At 43.3% G+C, this 22,526-nt stretch overlaps 1 protein-coding gene across 2 annotated transcripts in view; it reads right to left on the reverse strand.

Annotated features, from left to right (window-relative positions):
* The window catches only part of MAP3K13 (mitogen-activated protein kinase kinase kinase 13), a 69,476-nt gene that overhangs the window by 39,005 nt on the left and 7,945 nt on the right, over positions 1 to 22,526 (reverse strand). For both annotated transcript variants that reach the window (XM_036388522.2, XM_036388524.2), the window contains exons 2-3: positions 21,762 to 21,876; positions 4,272 to 4,417 (exon numbers count right to left, since the gene is read on the reverse strand). The gene's annotated coding sequence lies outside the window, so the exon portion shown is untranslated. The remainder of the gene's footprint in view (positions 1 to 4,271; positions 4,418 to 21,761; positions 21,877 to 22,526) is intronic.

Below are 22,526 nucleotides of genomic sequence, written 5' to 3' on the forward strand. Positions count from 1 at the left end.
ACAGCAGCTTCAGTGAGCCACCAAGAGATCTCTGAATCTCAGAATCACAGGGTTGGAAGAGACCTTCAAGATCATTGAGTCCAAGCCATTCCCTGACACCTCAGCTCTCTGGGTCTGCTTAAACACGAAGGCAGGGAGCTGGAAACAGGCACAGACTCGCAGATCTGCAATACCCCAAGGGAAAGCTCCCTCTTCTTGTAAGTGTATCCCTAAAAGCTACTCAAGAAAACTCAGAGACACTTGTACCACCACTGCACAGTCTCCAAATCAAAGTATCAAAGTACTACAACTGCTGTTAGCCAGGAGTGAGGTTACTTACACAAAGCACCTTCCACACTGTTGCCTGGTGTGTTTTGAGTGTGCTCACGTGGGTAGGAGCACATAACAACTCCAAGGACTTCCTCTAACCTTGTATTGCCTTCAGCAACACTCCAGGAACAGAGAGCAAAGTAAAATAAAGACACTAAAGGCACTAAATGACAAGGCAAAAAGGAGTATGTGTTTAGGCATGGGGTTAGTAAGGATTCCTTTTTTAAGGAGTTTCTGAGTGGCTTCCCCTCCTCTTCCAGGTGAGCCCTGCCTCTGCAGTTCCAGTCTGTGTAGTTTTAGGAGGAGACATAACACTGTAATGCCAAGAACATGCATTGATGAGGCTGGGAAAGTTCAAAACACTACATTTGCAGACTACCTTCTCCTGAAGGATGGCAGCCCAGCTCCTGGGACATAAAGAGAAGTTCTGGAATTCTATCAGGAAGGAATATGGTGCTACATAAGAGACATTACAGCTGCTGAAAGGGCAGCTAATGCAGCAAGTGAGCAACAGCCTCCCCAGACTGACAGTGGTGGTGGCCAGCTGAGCAGAAACCATGAGAGAAAACCAGATCTATTTATTCAGGGAAACAGGCACAAAATAATATCCCCCTCAGAGAACAGGCTGAAATCAAGTCTTCCATAATAATAATGAACTCTAATAGGGTTCTCAGCAGTGAGAAACACTGAAGAAAAGAATTTTAAAAATAAGTATTCATCAATAGCAGTTATAAGGGACACTTGTAAAGCCAGCTGAGCCACTGTCACTTTTCCTCTGGCAGGTGAGGAACCTGCAAAGAGCAATGAGAGCTGACAATGAAGCCTCAGTATTAGTGCCATGTGGAAAGAAAGTCCTATAATTTATGTTGTTGCCACAAAAAGACATGCATAAATGGGAAGCCATTGCAGGGAGGAATTAATGAAACTGAAGAAGTGATTAAAAAATGCAGTCCAATTCCCCAAGGTCAAGTGTTGTTCAGAGAAAAAAAAATCACCTGCATAAATATAGAAACAACTGCTGAGCAGCTGCACAGTAGATAAGGATTGAGGATGGAGAGGATCAGAGACTGAGCACAAATTATAAATATCCAGCTGTCACAAACAAGGCAACTTCTATCCATTGACAGGAATACAAATTCCTGATCCCCTCAGATTTGATGAAGCCTTGGGGAAAGTCCATTTTTGGGAAAGGCTTGCTGGGAATGTGAGCAACCACCCCAGAATGACGAGCAAAGGCAGCCAGGTCACCAGGTGAGCTCTGAGGGATGGGGAGGTAACTCAGAGAGGTGGCCCAGGCTGGACAGAGTGAAATGAGAAGCTAGGAATGAGATATGTATGTTTCTACTAAATGCACAAATGGTTTCTTCAAAGAAAGAGGGAAGTCCTGCTCCTCATCTGCAGTGACCAGGAAAAGCAATGGACTCAAAGTGCAAGAAGAAAAAAATACTCAGGCTGTGAGAAGAACTTTTCTAAATGGTAAACAGCTCCAGCCTAAGGAACTTAAGTTGTTTCCTCTATTAGGAAGGAAACAAATATCATTTCACAAAAGCTGTCCAGCAATAGTGATATTGCTTTGATGCAAAAGATCAAGATGAACTATTGGAACCTCTGAGGGATCTTCTCTGAAGATACTGAGGCACTGAAAGCTTTACAGCAACAGCAGAAGCTGAAAAATTCCTCTGATCTTTTGCAGGGCAAGGTCTCACCAAATTTAATCTTTCTTATCCTTGCTACTGTTACACAACCCCTTTGAGGAGTAATATTCAGATTTTCTACCAAAAAACCTACAAAAACTGGAGAAAGCCCATTAAGAAAGCAGAACTCAAGTCATGAGACTGCCAGAATAAGGCTCTATATTTAGCACCAACAGTTTTCTCTGTAGTACTGTGATAAAGTTCCTTCAAGAAGAGTGGATCAGCTCTATGTAAATATTCCCAAGGCAAACAAAACCTGCTCAGCATCTTCCTCCCAGACCCATGTCACTCATGAAGCTTTCAGCAGGTTTTGCTTTTTTTTCCTCCCTCCCAAGAGGCTTCTGCTCCCCAGTGCTCACTGCAGACCAGAAGAGTCTCTGATCTGTGAGGTATCACAATGCAGAATTACTCAGTTCAGGAGTTGTGACATCACTTTAAATAGCAGAATATTCGAGTTTAGAACTCTGAACTTGTCAGCAGTGGGGCTTGGTCCTTGTTTTCAAGCACAACATTGGACACTGCAGTGTGATGGAGAAAGCACCCCAAAGGGGTCACTGCACAGCACCCCAAGTATTTTCTGAATTAAATCACAGAACTGATCTTAAGGGACAAGCAAAAGTTAAACAGACTTCACCCAAGGGGCACATCAAACTTTGCCATTGTCCTAATACTCTTGCCCAAACCACCAGCTTTGTATTGCACAGCTTTGTATTTGCCCATCTTGGGAAAAACCAGCACCACATCAGTAAATTCAAGTCATGGCTAAGAGAGGCTGACTGAGAGCCATGTTCAAAAGCACATCAGCTGAAGCATTAACCCTGGGACCCTCCAGAGCTTCACAGAGTGTTCTGTAACCTCCAGTGCTCTATAAATGTCACAGTGCCCCTTAGGGCCAGACCTTCCATCCTCAAGCCTCCTCTACTCAGCACCGCCATACAGAGCGCTCCCATATTGAGTGCCTTGCCTATTAACCACAAAGAATCAGATCAATTAGAAGCAACTGATGAATTGTCACTGATGAAGCAAGGACAGGGTGCTTCAAGCAACTAATTGCTTTCACAGAGATGGAACCAGGTTCAAATCAAGGGAGAATTCAATTCTTCAGCAAAATAATTCACCTTAATAATAGCTCGTAACAAGAGACAGCCAGAATCTAAATATATGGATGCTCTGCCTCTACAGCACCCACCACTCCTCACAGAATGGGTAAAAATTGACAGCTTTTATATTAGGAAACAAATCCTAAAATGTAGCTCCATCTCACATCTTCCTGCAATCCCACTCAGAGGTGGCTCAGGCACATCCTAAAATTATGTATCTGTAGCTTTCTCTGCATGAAGCATCTCTGTACAAGAAAGATCACACAAACGTAAAGAAGATGTGTAGAACAAACCCATTTTCAGTCTCCTGGAGTAAAACAACTACTTTTTTTTGCATTACACAGATACCCAGCCACCAAGTGAAGAAAACTCTAAATAATTTTATAGACAAGAAAAAATGATTTTTCAAGCAGCATCTACAAAGAAACAAGCAACTATTTTTTACATATTCTTCTGAACTTAATTCCCCAAAGCTTACAGAGTTTTTATAGAATTAGCTCCTTTTCAACTCTTCATATAGACAGATATATGTGGTTTGCTAACAAGTTTTACCACTTAATTTTTAATACATAAGATAAATGTAGTTAAAATAAAAAATTGCACATATGACATAGAATCAAGAGATTATATATTCCTAGGAATGGCAATATCCAAAATAAACCATGGATTTCTGCTTTTCTGGAACTTTGCTGGTGTCTCTACTCCAGCTACAACAGCCTTGATTCCTCTGAGAATCTGCATTCTCCAGCCAATCATCAGGGAAATACCATAAAAAAGTACTCATAAGAATGGAAAATAATGTGCTAAAGCTGTCCCCTCACAAAATCAATACAGCCAAATTAATAGATTCAAATGCTTTCAGACTCCAAGTTATACTGGAAAAATGTAAACGTTTACTTCACCTCCATCTATGCACCAACCCCTCTGGCACTAATCCCTTCCTGTTACTCCCATGGGAGCTGGATCCCATCAGGTCTCTACAGGTTCAGCAGGGAAATGGCTTTGGACACAACATAAAACAAGAAGGTGAACTCAGCTCATGCCTACCTTAGAAAGGCAAGTGTATTTAGAAATTAAGGACAACTGCAGGAGTGAGCACATTATCATTTGATATCTCTTTGAGTTTCTGACTGGTAACTACAATTTGAATATCAACAACTGCTGGTACCTGATCATTGTTCCAGATGCACTGGAAGCCCATGTCCTCTCGGCTCACTGCACATGTGCCTCCTCTTCAAGTCACAGAAATCAAGCTGTCCTCGGAAGCTGCACCATGGGTAGTGTTTAGGACAGTCCAGCACTGAATTCTTCTCTCTGGAAAGAACAAGGAAGCTCAGAATCCTGCTGAAGTGCATTGAAAAAATGCTCCCAGGACCAAGCCAACACATCCCCGCAGCACATCGTGATGTTACGTGGCACATTCGAAGGCAGCAGAGAACATCCAGAATTAAGTATGCACTCTCAAAAAGGAGCTGGGAGTAGAAAAATACCCCAGCATATTTAGTACATCCTTTCTTAGCACAGGCACACACTCTGTAATCCTTTTATGGTACAATTTTAATCTAAATTAAGCAAGCAGCTCCAGTAAAAGAGCTCAAAGCTTTCCACGTTACAAAATTACATCAGGATTGGATTAGCCTGTAAAATAACATACATCAAGGTAATCTATTAATAATATTTTACACCTAATTTTATACTCAAACTCCAAGCTATTTGTTTTCCTAATTTTAAGCAAATTTTAGGAAAGCATAACTTACTTCAGTCCTCCTACATACATATAACTCAAAATATCATTATTCCTGTTACTACCAGAACTATGCAAGGAGAGAGACAACAACTACTGAGACTCCCAGTCCTGAGCCCACTGCACTTTTTCCACCACCCCAGCCCCCTCTCCCCCCCCAAATTTACCAGGCTGCAGGACTTAGCCCAGTTCTACATAAAATTAAAGATAAACCAACACCTTGAAATTACAGACCTTTAATGCAAACTCAAAACTACCGGGTCTTAAAAGAGCTCCTCTCTACCCACACATATGGTTTCCCTCATATGCTTCAGCATCCTTCAGACACAACCAAGCTACTACAACACTGAGGAAGAGGGTTAGAAATATCAGCACAGTGACCTGCCAGAATTAAGAGACTTAGACAAAAAAAATCCAAGTGGCACCACCCGCCTCATGTTCTGCACCATAATTCAGCTGCTCTCAAGGCCACCCCCAATGTTTGGGAAGTTCAGCTCATTCCTAATTTTTTCCTGAAGTAGGAGCAAGGGCCAATTGTATTTGAGAAAAATACTAAGTTTTGTCACTACTGTCATTTAATTTTATATCTCTCCTTATCTTTGCTGGCTTGCCACAAAAACAGGACAGGTAATTCCACATTCCCAATAAGGGAAAACTTGTGAGGTCTGGGTCAGGCTACATTCACAGGAGGATGATGATATAACAATATTCTTGCACAGGAAAGTACCAATTTGGAGCCTGTGTGGCCCCATATCAGGCCTGCATTAACTATTTTAATTACAGAACAATTTCAAAGTAAACTCTAGAGAAAACATACATGTATCTTAACAGTTTTGTTAGACAAACTTTAGAGTTTATACTTTATGTATTAAAAATGTAAATATTTGCCTTTATTCACAAGAAAACTATATGGTTCAATTAAATCAATGAAAAAAGCCTCAAAAGCTAGTAATTATAATTTTTCCCACTATTTTAAGACAGGAAATGATACATGTAAGTATAAGGTTTATTTTCTTGCTTAAGAAAACAAATACTGTAAGCAATACTACAGATGAAACAATAATAAGATTGAAAGAATCAAAACCACACAAAATAGGAAAAAATATATTGGAATACCTTATCCTTGTAAACACAAATCATATACATGTATAGGAGACAGCAGAGAAAATTGGAGAGATGTTCATAAAAAACATGAGACACCAGATGCCCAAAGTTGGCCAAATGCCACTGGAATAAATTACTGCATTTCACATGGGAAAAAAATTACAGGTTTTAAGGACAGGTTTGAAATCACCATTTATCACTGGCAGCCAAGGTGGGAATAGTCAGTGCCTAAATGGGAAGGGACTTGTGGGGCTGGAGGACTTTCAGCTCTTCCTGCAGTTCCATTTACCACCACCTTTTATAGCCTTGGATTGGCTTTTAGCACTTGCTTCCCACATCCAACCTGAAAGATTTCATGCCTCTATAATCCAGTCCAGGAGCCAGCATGGTGTGTGGCAGCCTCAAGCTCTTAAAGATGCATAAAAGCACTTACTGACAGTGTAAAAACTGCCAATGTGAACAGGAGAGACCCAAAGGCCAAAGGTGTGCAATACAGAAACCACCCCCGCTGGGAGCAGGGGCACAAACACACCTGCTGATTGAATTTTCTTTTTCTCCTTTAACATAATCATTGTGGACCCAAAGAATTCTTTCAATCTAGTATCCTACCAAAATAGCAGCAGAATTCCAAGTATTTGGATTCAAGTGCAGACCCCTGCAGATGGATTTTTGTTTAACACACTGAACAAACACAACATTATTTGCTTCGAAATTCTTCTACTTGTGATGAAAGCCGAGCTGTGCTGAAATCAATAGGACTGTTGGCATTGTTTTCCACTGAGCTGGAATTTCATTTCCTGTACCCCACTTCAGATCTGCTAAAAACCACTAGAACAGAGTTTTGACCTTTCACAACAACATCTACAGCTCAAAATAAAGCGTTTTGTGCAAAATAAATACTTACAGGGCAGGTTACGTAAACAGCATGAAAGCAGCAGCTGTGGCTGCTTTCTTCAGAGAGAAAACTTTGCCCCCAGCCTGGCTGCTCTGGATTAATGATGTTCCTGTTCCACACCATGGCTCTGAAGCCTTGGGAAGTCCCTATCCCAACCCAGCAAGGTGGAAAGGTTTGTTGTTTTAACTGTTGGCTGATAACAGCTTATCAGCAAGTTTTCAAAGGTTAAGCTCAACACACACCATGGCACAAGTGCAAGGAAAGGACAAAGGAAGTGTTGAATTAGTGCTCCCTCTCCTCCTGCAGCAAGGGACAGAACTCTCTCATACCCCATGTCCTGCAGCACTGCCAGCAAAGAAACTTGAACCAAAACTCCTGTTTGAACTGAAAACATCTGAGAACCCAACAGAAGTGCCTTGTTTCAAAGGAGGAGCTTGCTCTGCCTGCTGCATTCCCACTGGCTGCCACGTGGGAAAAGCTAACCAAAATCTTTAAATTTGGTCCTTAAACACAAAGCAGTTTTATTACTGCTGCCAAATTTATCACTGACACCAAGCTCCATGACAACTCACTGGAAAACAAAAACAAAACAAAATCTTCAATTTAGGGCATGCTATGATTTTTATTTCTATCCCAATCATGTTACTGAACTATAAAGGGCTGATGCAACCTTAAACCAGAAAAAAAAAGCACCCAGTTACAGACTCATTACTAATTCATCCTGGCTGAAGCTGCATACCAGCAGCTGCTGCCTCTCTCAATTAACAGCAAATATTGAACAGTATTGTCATTTAACGGTGTTTACTGCCTGCTGCCCTGTCCACTGCTGCATTTTCAAATGCTCTGGCACAATTTAATGCATCAACAGGAATAAACAGAGCTTAGTTTAACCCCTTATGTATCACAGCAGAAGTTTTACTCCCTTCCTACATTCATGAGGTGCTTGGCAGAAGCTGAAGCCCAAGGATGCAAGGTGCCACCAAAATGGGATTTGTAATTCAGAGGCCCACAAGGTGCCTGGTTTCTGCAGAGGGCTGAGCACAAGTGTGAAAAATGATGGCAGTAACTCCAGCAGAGCAGCTCTTTAGGAATTATTGCCAAAAAGTTGAAACAAAAGATGAGAAAAAGGAGGAGACCACACATTCAGCCTCTGCTGTTGAAAATTTAAAACAAATGGGGTAAAAAACTTTAAAAAAGCCATTCTTCAGGGAGAGCATATCAATGCTGTGACTCCTGATGAGCCCATCTCTGCACAGGGGAGTCAAAAGAGCCCAGATTTGGACCTCCCTTCCCTCTACTGTGCCCACAGCTGCCTTTTGGCCAGGCTGGGTTGGAAGTAAATGATTATACAAACAATGCAGCCAGAGCAGGCAGCTGGAAGTGCAACACTTCCACTGCAGGCACCTCTGTGCCCTGCTTGTTCCATGGTGTCAAGTTTGCCAGAAGCCACTGCTGTATAAGGGACTGCACAGATTCTACATTTCATTGCCACGCTGTGTTCCCAGCACACAGCAGGAGGGAACATCTCCAGGCTCTCCTGGGAGCCCACTGCCAGCTGGGCCAGGGCCAACACGTGGATACTAAGGACCTGGAGAAGGGAAGGGATGCTGGGCCAGCCCAGCTTGACTGCAAGGTGCACACTGGCAATTTAGATACTACAGGAAAAGATCAAGCAGCTTCTGCACTGCATTTATTAGAGCAGAAGCTAGGATAATGTCATTCCAGCTGATCCTGAAATTGGGGAATTCAGTTATTTCTGAGGTACCTGGACCTTTGTTCTACCCCTTGTGCAGAGGGAACAAAGCATGGGAGCCCCAAGGAGTGATGCTCTGAGAGCTTGTCAAATACATGAGGGAATGGCTTGGAAAACTGGGCAGATAAATGTAGGCCCAGGCTCTGGCCAGGGCTCTCTGTGAACATCCCTTCCTCAGGTTAGCATCTGGCTGCAAGTCCCCTCATTTTCTCAGGTCACTCTGCCTGTATCCTGTGCGACTCCAACAGCCAGCCTGGTCTGCTGGAAGGATTCCTTCCCTCTAGGTTCCCCCAGCACCTTTGTGCCATGGGGTCTGAGGTGCTCAGATACATCAGGTGATATGACTAATACCTGCCATCTGCTCATTGTTACCTTCCCTCTCCTCTCCTGAAGAGGAGTCAGCACTAAAGTGCTCGTTCTACTCGATCTATTTTAGGAGCGTGGGCTTTCAGCATCCATGCAGCACTGCTTTAAGCTAGCAAACTTAAATCAAAGAAGTAGACCATGCTCTAGAAGGGAAAATTGAGCACTAGGTCCTGTAAAAGTCTCTGGCAAGGCTCAGGAATGGCCCTTTTTTTGCAAAAGTTATCTGCACTCCAGCATTCCCAAGGAACAGAACTATTGCCCAGGTTTGACTCCGGGCCACAAAGCAGGGGCAGATGAGATGCAGGCCTGGGAAGGATCCCACTGCTCTCCATGGAGACCAAGTCAGCAACACAGCCTGCAGCATCAACAGGCAGTGTGCTGCAGCATTGGGTTATTCCCTGCTTCCAGCAGTGAGGAGCTCCTACACAATCACACCACCTTGGAACAGGCCAGGGAACAGAAACAGGTACCAACAACTGAGAGCACATCTCTGCCCATCAGACTGGGGGGAACCTCAACTCAACCTCAATAAAAACATTGATTCTACCAACAGCTGCTCCCCATATGTCATGGTCAAGGGAAAAAAAGCAAACCAGGGACACAAAGGAAAGATGGAGAGAGAGACAAGTGGAGAATAATTTGATTTCACTGTAATTCTTAGAGGAGCTGTGTCAAAATGCAAAGAGAAAAATCATCACAGTGTAGGAGGCTGAAAGATTTGAGATGGAGCAGTGAGGAGACTCTGGCCCCATAAATGTTTAATTTGAGCAAAGCAGCAGATAAGTAGTAAGCACAGTTTTGCTGCTGTTGCTGAACTGCACACTCCTGCTTTGATTTCTAGATGACACACAGTGAGAACATAAGTATAAAATAAAAGCACCAGGGAGATTTTCATACCTGACACTACAGACAGAGCTGCACAAGCCAGTCACACTCAGCTCCCTTCCTTCTCTCTGCTCAGGGCAGCAGCACCAGGGTGAACAGCACACAGGGAGCTCTGGAGTGCTCCCAGCCCTCAATTTCACAGCTCTGCCAGCCCAGCCCAGTGCAGAGGATAACAAGAGCTACTGCACCACACCTGAGGAAGCAGCCAGGGCTGCAGATCACCGATAAAAGGCATCATGCTGCCCGCTAAGAACACTGTGAAACTGGAGAACCACAGAAGGAAGATGCACGTGGAAACACAGGAGAAAATGGATCCCCAGAGACCTAGGAGCAGAAAAAGGACCCACCTGGAACTGTTCCTCTTGCAAAACTGTCCCTACAAGGACTGATTTTCTCCCTGTGCTCCTTTCCTCACAAATTTAATTTATCAGTAAGGATCATTCTTTCCCCATCACTTCCTTGAGTTATTCCCATCCCACTCAAAACAGTAAGCTCAAATTGGTTAGATAAATCCTGAAGAAAAGTTGCTAATAAGTGTTTCTTCCTGCCTAAAATGCAAGAAGAATATGAAAAAGAAATGCATTAATGCATTCCATGACCCCTGTGGGGTCTCCAGCTCCATTCTTCTTCCCTTTCCTGCTCTTTGATTCCCTTAGACTGCCACCTGGTCACCATTATCTGCTTCTTTCCCCTTCACCATCAGAGAGAAGGCTATTTCCTTTCCCTCCTTAAATCTTTCTCATCTCACTCTTTTCCCTGCATCTATGGCCAGTTGCTGAAATTCAGACAACTCCTCTGCTGCCTCCACCAGCATATCTAATCTTCCTCCCAGTCTGCAATCCTAAAGAGAAATGTGACTTCACTAAAACCAAGCACAAAGGCTCACTTAGACCCAGATTTTACCCCAGCAGCATAACTGTTTTATTGGAATTATGTCCAAGCAGCTATGCCCAAGACTGCCTGGACAAGCTCAGAATGAGAGCAGGAAACCCTTTGGCTTAGTCTTCCTCACTCCCAGTAGGAGAGACTCATCCAGCTGCACACACTGGTAAGGTAGGAACAGTGCACAACAAATGCTGCTGAAATTTGTCCAGCCTCTGGAAAACATCCACACTACAAGTCAAGGTTATCCAGGAGTACAGATTTTCTCTTTTAAAAGCACAAACAGATTTAAAAACATATACACTATAATTCTTTTTTTTTGCATTCGCCTCAAGGCTGGGAGGAAGTGACAGTGAGATGTGACTCCAACAAGTAGTTTTCTGCTTGTCAAAAAAATCAGGAGGAAACAGAAACCCACAGCACAGCCCTGATTAACCTCCAGGGACACAACTACTCATTGCAGGTACAGACACATCAGAAGTCTCTTTTTCACTGCATTTAGCTGCTGGAGAAAACCTTGCAATGCCAGGACAGCACCCTGGACTCCTCCACACACACCTGACACAGGATGGTATCACCTCTGATAAAGCAGGGCCCCAGTTGTCACTGCTGGCTGCTCTGGATTTTCAGCTTCCCAAAAGCTGATGTCATGGCATTTCTCCTTGCAAAACAATGACCTTTGCAGGCCTCTGGAGAAAGAAGCTAAGTCCAACACTAAAAAGATACAGATGACAAGGAAAATGCTGGTGTACACTGCTACTCAAATGACAGAAAGCATTAAACACTTACACTGACACATTATGATACAATTCCACTGTAACTGCAATCTCTTGTGACAAAACCATGTCATTTTTTCTTCTGAGAAACTCACTCTGAATATACAAGGTAGATGGCACTGAGTAGGGGATGCAGCTCCATCTCTTACCAAACACTGGTGACCTCCCCCTGGTATGGTACCAAGGCTGCAGAAGGGAGAACACTCCAGGGAATCAGCTCTAGGACCAACTCACAGAACAGCTCAGGAGACTCAGCCAGTCATGCTTTGTGCCAGGGAGGCTCCCTCCTTACCAGGACCAAGATGACACAGCCACCCCCCAACCAGGACCCTCTGCCTCAGAGGAAAGCACAGGAACATTAAATAGCTTGAGCCATAAAAGAAACCCACCAAAACCCTCTTCCAGCCATCACCAGAGCTGCATTTTACATCTTGCTTCTCACTGGAGAGCCAAAAGGAAACTTCCCTCACCTCCACTGACAGCAGCAGCTCCATCCCTCCAGGACAGAACCAGCTGTAAATATTGGCTGGAAATGTGCATTCCCACTGGGGACTGGCACCTGTCTGTAATTGCTGGCAGCAGGGGAACATGGGGAAGTCTCTCTTGTGCCAAACAGCAGACAAAACAAACCAAAGGAAAAAATAATGCCACATTAATATACTGCAATACCTGAGCCTCCACAGCACTGATGGGGCCACTACATGAAAACATTTTAGAAGAGCTACACTAAACTAAACTACAAAATCTGCTTATGAGCAAAATGACTGAAAAGATGCTGTGTCCTTTATGCTGTAGATCCAAGGTGAGGAAAGGCCACAAGGGTATGTGACCAGACCATCAGAGATGGATCACAGTGGTCCTAGCAGAGATTTTTCCATGAGTATTACAACACAGTTCATTCCATAAATACAATACATTCCTCAGCTTGCTAGAAATGCATTTCTGACTGAGCACAGCAAAGAAAATACACACTGTGAGCAGAAGACTCAGGTTAATCAATGCTCTGTGTGTATGTGTAGTTCAGCCACATCAACATGGACTGTAAGAAATTTTTCTCCATTTTCTTCTTCTAGAAAATGTTCAGGAGTTCATTTAAGTTTTTCATAAGAAATTCTTTACACAAGTTGATCAATAAGCCAAGATTTGGGAAAAAACAGACAACTATTAGACTTTTACTGTGGGACAGTATTTTCTACTCCTACCAGGTGTCTGTGTAAGCTGGGCTGCAAACCTGAAGGTCAAAGCTACACGCTGACATGGATTTGTTGACTGACACCAGGAAAACCAAGAAAATATTAAAAGGAGCACACAGGAAGAAGGTCAAAAGACAACTCAGTACATCTTGTGAAGACTAGACAAAAGTTTATGCAGGAGGAAATTTCTGGCTGGGATACAAATGTGAACTGTTCCCTGAGAAACAGCCCAGCTCACCTGCTGAGTACCTGCCAGCCATTCTGTAGGAACACAGGATGAATTTATAACCTGGTAATTTAAGGCTGAAGAGGTGGAGAGCAGTAGCATGTGGCCTTTGATATCAAGGTCTTTGCTATTGCAGCTTCAGTACCTTCTCTTGCTCCAGGCAATCACTTGATCTCACATGATTCCCAGAAAGACCAAATTCTACTTAAGAGGTTGCAACAAAGCTCAGGAAACATTTCCTCTCTAAAGACATCTTGGGAAACCGAAGCAATCAGAATGATGAGGCTTTTTGCTCCTGCCAAGTGCCCGAGGTAACAAAGGTAATCAAAATAAAGGCACAAAATAAGATTCTGACTGGAGCTGGTCAGTGTCTAATACAGGGATGATATTTCGGGGTGGGATTTTGTGAATATAATCATCTGAGATGACAAGAAGAACAATTTCCTTTAGCACATGAGAGGAGCTTGCAGAGAAGACAAGAACACCTAATGGTCCCTTCTGCCTCCCCTGTGGGTTTGCCTTTCCTCTATAACAAACAGGTTGATCAAACTTTTTCCTTCCCATGTGCTCCATGGGAGGGAGGCACTGCAGACATAGGCTCATTGCTCTCAGTAATTTAAAAGTAAATGTGTTGTACAGATAATGAATCTCAGCTACACAGGAGCATATGTATTTTAACCTGAAAACCACAGAAACTAACCCTGATGTTGCAAAATACCAACCAGGGAGACTAAGGGAAGGGACTGTATTTTTACCCAAGTGTGAGAAGAGTTTCTCCTGCTCCAGACACATCAGGAGTTCAGAATGGGCAGAAGGATGTTCTCTAGGCCCTGCAGTACCTCCTGGAAGCCTGAACACACTGGTCCATCCTCTTGTGGTCACCCCAGAGACAGAACAATCAAATGAACTGCTCAGGAGTATTGCATTCAACACTCCCTTGGCCAAGGGAATAATGGAATGAGGTATGGAGGGTTCTGAAGCCAGACTGCTGATAGGAGAGTAAAGATAAAGCACTATCAGAAATTAGTCCTGAAGATCAATCCTCAAGCACAATGCTGAGTTAGCTCCTTGCAAAGAAGAGCAGAGCAGAACATCTTCTCCTTTAGCAAGGAGCTAATTTCTTCTCACAGGTCCCTTATTGATGGTCCCCTTGGACTAGAAGACTATCAGCCAGAAAAAATAAAGGTGCCTGGTTGTGGCTCCTGGGCACACAGCCCTCACAGCTGCACATGGGGCTGTTGGCTAACACCACAACACCTTCTCATTCCTCCCAGTTGTCTTGTTACCCTTGCACTTCCAAAAGAGACTAGAAATTCTGCTTCCTGAGTAGTTCCAGTGAACCACCACGGGGTGCTGCAGAGAGAAGGCTAAAGATTCCTCTCACACAATCCCTGTCAAGGTCCTGGTCCTTCAATATGCTGCAGAAATGTTACTTCTACTGCAGTGTCACAATCCAACACCTCAAGACATGACAGAGAGAGAGAGAAAAATATACCTTAGGAAAAGGAGGGAAAGGTACATTTAAAAAATACTTGATGGCATTCCTCCAAACATTTAAGTATGAGCTAGACAGTGAAGGTGATTTACTGGAGCCTCTGAGCTGCTCCCCTGCTTCCAGCACCAGGGAAGCAAAGCCATGGGATGAGGGTCAAACTCCTGCATGGCCAGTGAAGCACTGTTTGGTGGGACTTGGTTGGAGAGAAATGACTCAAAATGGCTCAAACATCAGGTCTGAAAGCAGAGAAAAAGCCTTTCCTGACAAACATGCAGGTCAAAGGAAATCCCATATTCCTTTGACCTCCATGTCTTACTGCAAATATTCATCTAGCTTGAATTTTTTTGTTGTTGTTTTTTTAAAAAAGCCCCAGAAAGAATGAAAATCATTCCTATTGCACTTACATGCAACATCAGTCTATTTTCACTGGTAACTGCTACTCACCCTCCTTCCATTCCAAATGCTGTAACTCTCCCCTCGAACCACCAAGACTGAGAGCTGACATGTCCCTCACCCTTTCTTCCCCTCTTGTTGAAACCTTATTTCCACTGCTCTAATAGTTCTTGACTTAACTGGGACAAGGAAAATTATTCTGGGCTTCTCTGTCCTAGCAGATAGTCTATTCTGTATTAACCATCCAGAGCACTGCAAAATCATACTGAAGCCCCAGGCAACCATTCTAACGCTTCCTTAAATTCCTGCTTTAATCAAATTGCCCATTTTTACTGGACATATCTCTAGCCACATATATATATACATACACACACACACATATATATATGTAAAAATTCAAATATATGAACTTGTTGTATAAAAATCCTTCAGTATTAAGACAATTCAGAAAAACTCACTTAACAGTATTCATCGCAAGAGCTCACACTAAGCTAAATTTCTATCCAGCCTTAAAACAGAGCTATTCCTTATGCAAGATGGATTTTTTGCCCATCCTTTTAAGCAAGATGCAAAAGCATTTATCACACTTAAGAACAGAAACTTCAGTAAATATTACACATGAATGAAATGTATAATTGCATCCAAAAGTTTAGGCATGGAGCTGAAAGGCCTGGCTTTCAAAAGCTGGCTACACAATGGCTCCCTTGGCCTGTTTTAATCTAAACTATCACATTCAGCCACCCAAGCCAAAGGAGAGGAATTTTTAGGTGCACTCATCTCAAACTCTGACCTTCACTCTGTATCACCTGGCTTCCAATATTGGCACCATTAATTTCTTTAAGGGATGCAAATTAATTTCTGCAAAAGTCCATTTTTCACAGCAATGTAATTACAAACTTGGTTTGGCTGATGGCAGCAGCAGTTTTTGAGCACCAAGAGCACCTCTGAAGGGATGAGCTCTTTTCAGAGTAAAGCAAAATGCAAACTGCAGTGACCTACACCTTACTCCATTACAGAGCTGTGCCATTTCTGGTGGGGAAACAGGAAAAGGAAATTTTCTGTACTGTACTAGGAGAAAGCAAATCCCTTGCATTTTTCAGATGGCACTTCCCAAAAACTGCCAATCATTTTAACTGCAAGAGACAGCACACTACATAAATGTATTATGACTTTCTAGAGACATTCATCCAGAAAAGCCTTTACTTGGAGACACAGAACTTGTTTGGAAACTCTTCTATCAGGAAAAAATCAGGGCTGGTTTCCATTTCCTGCAGTCTGTGCCTGAGAGAAGCAAGCACAGTTTGAATTCACCACCAAGTTATGCTGTCCAGTTTCCCAATTAACACTCTCCCATCCACAAGCAAGGCATTAAGCACCAGCTCATTTTGCAGCCTCCACTGTGCCCATGCTGGAGCTGGACACAGAGAGGGCTGGCTGAGGGCTGGTATCAGCACAGGGGCAGAGCAAATAAAGATAACAGTGTAATCACCTCTGAGATAAGGCAGCCAGTGCAAGCACAGCTGTGTACAAAATACACAGCAGAGAAGCAGGAATACAAAGTGTAAGCAGGAGTTCTGTTAGACCTGAAATTACCTGGGCTGAGATACAACATCCTCTGCTTCTGTTTCAACATTCTGTCAAGCAAACATTAAGGTTTCCCCCTTCTTACCTTCCCTCTCAGAACAGAGCACAACCATTTCAGAGAACACAGTTCCATTTTCCAAGCTCAACAGAAAAATACAAAGTAGCAGCACACAATCAGGTTTTGGGTGGTAAACTATGCAGACTCTTTCCCCTCCTAAGTTACAGCTGTAATGGAGAATGCCAGGACAAGGGGAAGGGTTTTAAACTAAAATATGAGAGACTTAGATCAGATGTTAGGAAGAAATCCTTCCCTGTGAGGGTGAGGAGGCCCTGGCCCAGGTTGCCCCGTCCCTAGAAGTGTCCAAAGCCAGGATGGACAAGGCTTGGAGCAAGCTGGGTTAGTGGAAGGCATCCCTGTCCATGGCAGGGGGTGGAATGAGATGATTTTTAAAGTCCCTTCCAACCCAAACCATCGTGGGATTCTGTGAAACCATTCAGTTGATTGTGAGTCCTTTTTCTGCTCCATGTCATGTACCAGTGGCAAAGCCCCTGATTTCAGCCAGCCCTGCCCAGCCTCCACCCAGGGATGCTCTGGCAGTAGCAGCAATGCCAGGGGAAAGGCAGGACAGAGCTCACCAAAGGTGTGTGGTACCCACTGAGAGCCAGCACCTCAAACCTCTGCCACAGGGCTCTTCACAGATGGACAAACCCTTGAAGGTGGATGGAATAGCAGCTGAGATTGCCTGCACTCGCCTTCATAGGCTGGGACTTTAACTGGAGCACACTAGAGTGCATTAATAACTATTTTAGAAGAAAACAATACCAACTTCATTTACTTTTACAAAGCCTTTGCCCTCATCTTTGCTGACTGCAAGTGTCAAAGAAAGGTCAAAGTAGCTTAATTTTCTTCTGCACTGGACAAAAAGGCATGAAGAACAGACAGTAAATTCAGCTTTCTTCATTTGCATTGGGGCTTAAGGAAGGAGAGAAGGAATTTATTACAATCAAATTGACCCCAGCATAAACTTGGTTGCTTTTATCATTGTTGTGCGAACCAAAAAAGAGAAAACCAGAGATTAAAGTAAAGATTTTAAAAGATGCATCACCTCAAAGACAGGGGTTAAAATTTCAGTGCAAAAAAAATGTGGTAACAGACACCAGAATACAAAAAACTGAGCAGCTTTCTAAACACAGCTACTCCAAAATAGCAGGATATGCAACACTCAGGCACCAGAGAATGGAGACCAAGCCAAGTGGTTAATGAATTAAATAAAAGTGGATTGTGGTCCTTATCAGTAATGCTGAATTCTCCTTTACCTGGAAGCTCTGAGCAAACATTATTTTAACAGAAATGTAATTCTGCTTCAAGATGGCAAGTGCAATGTGCTTGAGAAACAATATAATCTTATTTGATAAAGGGACCTGCCGACAAGCAATGCTACCTGGCAAATTTACAGTTTCTTTATTGCTGCACCTGTATCTACTAATCAGTAGCCAAAAGTTACACATGACCAGAACATGATCAAACATTTTTAAATGCATCCACACAATATTTACATGTAGGAAAAATATATCTTGAAAAGAGAATTGTTTTACTCAGGCAGCTAGAAAAACCACCATGGGAATCTGAAACAATGGCTTCTTTTCCCTCCAATGTGATTACAGGTTTTTACAGTTTATTCCCTTCATTAAACGTCAGACTAAAGTTCTCTGCTTAGCAAAAATTATTTTCTTAACAGCAGATCTTAATAAAAGAAAGATGTGCAGTGGTTTTAGTCTTGACACTTTCTAACTAAACTGGGCTGCAGACATCTCCTGGCACAGAAAGGTCCCAGACCAGGAATTCCTGAAGTTTTGCTCAGGGCAAGTTAATTACAGTGCAGTGGGCAAACAGCTCACCCCAGGCTGATGCTGACTGTACACTGTGCTGTTAAGGGAATCCATCAGGCCACAGTGCTGATATTTCACATCCAGTTAAAGCAAAACAAATGGTTCCAGCACAGCAGCTGAAACATCCCAGAAAGGCCACGTACATCCAGCAGCCAAGCTGCCAAATCCACTGCTGTAACACTGGCTGAAAATTCAATGTGGGGATGAATCTTATGGGTCTTCCTACAGCACACTTGGTGTGTCTCAGGCTGCTCACACTGCTTGTGCCACAGCTCAGCAGCACCTACTGGGCTTGCATTTATCATGTGGAACCCTTGGGATCCCCAGGAAACAGAGAGAACCACACCATGAGCTGGACTTACTTAAGTGTCTTTGGAGGTGGCTGGGAGGGCTTCCCTTGGCAGAAGGGAATAAGCAAAGCCCTGAAGGAAGCATCAGTAAAATAAAGATGTAAATAGAAGTTGATGCAGCTCTGCCTCACAGCTCTGACCTCCAATGGCCTGGTCAGCTCCTCCAGAACAGTCCCAGCCAGGCAGCACTGTAAACATTCTCTCTCTCAGAGAAAATAAGGATGGTAACTGATTCTGGCTGGGCAGCATCATTCAGTTTTTGCCTCAGGTTCAAACTGTCCATATTTTGTCAAGATGCAGGTTAAATTGATGGCATATTTTTGTCCTAATGAGACAAGAATTTCATCCACAAACACCAAGGCATTTTCAAATCCCATAAGGCCATTAGTGATGACATACTGGGGCAGACAGGCAAGGAGCTATCCTGCCAGGGACCTCTACACCTATTCAAGGTTTTATAGTTAGGATAGAAGCCTGATACAGGCAAATCTCCACAAGAAAAACAGGCACAAATCCAGGCTCCAGACAAAACCCAGGGGTTATCCAATATCAGAAAGTGTGCACACTGCAAGTCACTCTTATGGTGCATGGGTGGGCCAGTGGATAACATGGCCTTGTCCCTGGCTAGTAGAGCTTCCCAGTGAGCACAAACACTTGAAGCACCCTGTCCCTGTCCCCACAGAAGCTGCAAATCTCCTCCAGGAGATGCACCATGTCATCATATGTTACCCAGAGAGGCTGTGGCTTCCATACCCCTGGAATTGTTCAAGGTCAGGCTGGATGGGGCCCTGAGCAACCTGATCTAGTGACTGAGCTTTGAGGTCCCTTCCAACACAAACCATTTCATGGTTCTAGGATTCAACAACCATCCTGCAGCAGCTGCTGGAGGAGCACAGCTCACAGAGCTGCAGCCCTCCCTGCAGCAGCCCAGCAGGAACAAGCTGCTGAAGGCTCCAGTGCCAGCTCAGAACACTGTGTGCTCCAGTGCCCCCACGGGATGCACTTCCTTCCCATGCCCTGTCCTGCAGGAGGGATGGAGCCAGAGCAGGCACCACCACATCCAGCCCAGGTCACCTGGCAAGGTGCCTCTGATCAAGAGCCAAGAACCAGAACTGTTTTACTGGAAATATCTCCAAGTATTTCCCAGCTACTGTTGAAAACCCCTCCATGAACAAGGCTGGAACAGGTCCTGGCTCCAGTGCAGGTGCCTCTCCCCAGCTGCACACCGTGAGAAGTCCCTGTGCTGACAGAATCTGCTGGGGTTGTGATAGCAGCCACGAAAACAGCGAGTAAACAACACACAAGAAATAAGAACAAGTACTCAGAGCAGGAATACCAGAACAGCCTGGTATTTACTTAATGACTCATCCAGAGGAGGATCTGTCCCTTTAGGCTTCTGGCCAGCATGAGAACAGGTAATAGGAGAGTGTATGAAATCACTGGAGCTCAGCTCCTCCTGACCTCTGAGAACAAAGAAGCCTTAGAACAGCAAAAAATATCCTCTTTTCACTCTTCGCTCTGTTGCACAATCTTTCTCCAAAGAGTAAAGTTGCACCTTTTACAGACTGGGAAAGGAGAAAGCAAGAGGCAGAGGAAGTATTTCTGCTCATCCACACAACAGCAAAACACAGACTACACCAGAAAAGTACTTCCCAGTGAGATTCCTACCTTTACAGGCTTTTTGGCAAAAGGTTCGTAGATAACATCTGAAGAGGACACTTGGAAAACACAGGCACTTAGGAAAGACAAGAGAGCTTTTAGAACTCAGTCACACCTTTTGCTTTGGGGCTTTCAGGTTTCCATCCTTTTATGCAGAACTGTGCAGATCATTCCAGACACCAAAGAGCACCAATGAACGTGAACAGTATTTTTCTCTCCAGCTACAAGACCTTTCTTCCTCAACAAGTAAAATCCCTGACACTGCATCCTCTTGTACCTGTCAAGTCCTACATTCCTGAGAGGCTCTCCTCCTACCAAGTATACAAATGTTCAAGTAACTCACATGGCTCATGAGCTTCAAATCTATAAAAGCACATGAAGAATTCACTCTAGGTTAAACTTCTACTGGGATTTTTACTTCACATGGAAAAGCATTTATGTACAAAAGGCCTGTGACACCAGCGCTGAACATTTTCAAGCAATTTCTGTGCAGGCAGAATGACAACTGACAACTACCTATTCTTCACCCTTACACTCCACTATTGGCTTTGAGTTCAGAGCTGCTAGTTGGCTCATGCCAAAAAACAGGAAAAAAATTATTAACAAAGTAGCCATCAGAAAGGCAAATTTATTAGTCTAATTAAAAAAATAAGAATTAATGCTGCTAAGTAGGCAAACTTAGACCTACATAACTCATGGCTTCTTTTTATATGTTATTTATGACAGTGAGAGTAAAGTCTAAACCAAGATATTTTAAACCTTAACTGTCTCAGAAATGCTGATTTTATTTCAATGTTGAGTGCAGGACTTATGTAACATTTCCCATTTTGATTTCTGCTACTACAGGATTTTAAAACAAAACTGTACGGTCACTGCCTACAGCCCTAAGGGGCTGAGTACAAAAATAGCATAAAAGATATCACAAACTCTACAAAATACAATTCTGATTTAATTTCATTCAAGCATTATGTTCTTTACTTTGGGGAAATTACTTTATCATCTTTGATAGCAAGTACTCTCCTTCAGCTCTTCTGAACACTGAAAATATCATTTGAGGTACGACTGGAACAAAACTTGAAAATGCCTTATGTAATTTAATATCCTTGCCAAACTAAACCAAAGTTTGTATTACAAGCTTAACTTTCTCATGCTGCAAATAAAACGCCTACATTTTTTCCACTCACCAGAAAATATCAGTGTTCCCAATGGCTCACACCTCTTTCACTAAGCACTCCAGCTTTTTCAAAGGCTTCTGAATCAATGATAATTCATTAGTGGAAAATATTCCCTGCTTCCTCCCTGTTTCTCCTGGTGATAAAATACACATTTTCACAAGCACGTTTCCATGGGCTGTGCCAGCCCAGAGAGGCAGTGTCAGGCCAAGCTGGAATGAGGGTGGATCCGCCTTTGGTCAAGGCCCAAGACATCAGGCAGCTCATCTGTCACATACAAAACCTACTCACCTTCAGGACATGTTATTTTCCAGTAGGAAAGTGTGAAAAGGCTCATTTCGGAAGATGTAATGGTCCATCAGTTTTTGTCCTTAACTCTCTTTGCTGTTCCTCCCAAAATGGTGTTCTGGAGATATAAAAAGAACTTCAATTTAAACTACAGCTCAGATAAACACTACATTTTTCCTGCTTTTTACCAAGCCCACTGAAAGGTCACCTGAAACCCATCTGATGATCCAGTCACTGAATTAATGCTCTTTTATCTTAAAGGAGGCTGTAAGGAATTATTTCCTCACCCTTGCCACCCTCACAGCTTACACATCTACCATTCACAGTAGCATGCTGAGAATTCATCCTGAAGACTGGGAATGGGCAAGGGACTTATTTAAAGTCCTGCTGGTGCCAGAACTGAGAATTACACTGCGTTATCAAAAGTCCCTTTTCAGCTTGCCTGCTACATTTGACATACTGACATATATTTACTACACTCAGGTTTTTCTCCAAAGCATAAGCACTGAACTGCTCTGCTGAATTTTGCTACAATTCCCTCAATAACAGATTACCTTCCTTCTCCTCACCACAGACACTTGGGTCCAACTGTGCAGCACAACCAGGGCACTTCTTACCCTGCTTGGGACTAGAAGAAGTTGGACATATGTTTGCAAAATTGGGCTGAAAAGGCAAAGCAAAAGCACTGGGAGTGTAAATGAGTAAATGCCACGTTAGAAGCAATTTCCCTGGCAGTCCCATTTCACAGCCAAAATAATTAGATCACTA

Source organism: Molothrus ater, chromosome 10, assembly GCF_012460135.2.
Source record: "Molothrus ater isolate BHLD 08-10-18 breed brown headed cowbird chromosome 10, BPBGC_Mater_1.1, whole genome shotgun sequence".
In the NCBI taxonomy this organism is placed as follows: Eukaryota; Metazoa; Chordata; class Aves; order Passeriformes; family Icteridae; genus Molothrus; species Molothrus ater.